This window comes from Arachis duranensis, chromosome 9, assembly GCF_000817695.3.
Source record: "Arachis duranensis cultivar V14167 chromosome 9, aradu.V14167.gnm2.J7QH, whole genome shotgun sequence".
NCBI lineage: Eukaryota > Viridiplantae > Streptophyta > Magnoliopsida > Fabales > Fabaceae > Arachis > Arachis duranensis.
This window is the reverse complement of record NC_029780.3, coordinates 38,830,793-38,831,140: the sequence shown is the minus strand read 5'-3', so window position 1 is coordinate 38,831,140 and position 348 is coordinate 38,830,793. Positions and strand designations below refer to the sequence as shown.

At 32.8% G+C, this 348-nt stretch overlaps 1 protein-coding gene across 1 annotated transcript in view; it reads left to right on the top strand.

Annotated features, from left to right (window-relative positions):
- The window catches only part of LOC107465483 (uncharacterized), a 10,761-nt gene that overhangs the window by 6,820 nt on the left and 3,593 nt on the right, over nt 1-348 (top strand). The gene's annotated exons all lie outside the window — the stretch shown is intronic.

The window sequence follows — 348 nt, the reverse complement described above, 5'->3', positions numbered from 1 at the left end:
AATTTTAAATATTTTTTTGTTAAATTTTAAATATTTATTTTTATTTAATTTTAAATATTTTTTATTTTAAATGTTTGTTTTTATTTGATTTTAGATATTTTTATTAGTTGCGCAGCTTCGAAAAATTGCAGCGCAACTATTACTGACGGATACCCTAATTGGTACCTAGCATGATTGGAGCTTTTCTGGCCTTGCTTCTTACCGCCGTCTAGTCGTCTTCCCTCTTCCGTTTTAAAATTTTGCCTCCCAAAATTTTGCATCTGTTTTTCATTTCCCGCTTTAATACCGCCCTCTCTTTTTCCCACTCACACACACACAGTGACCACTCTTCTTACACTACTCGTTCGT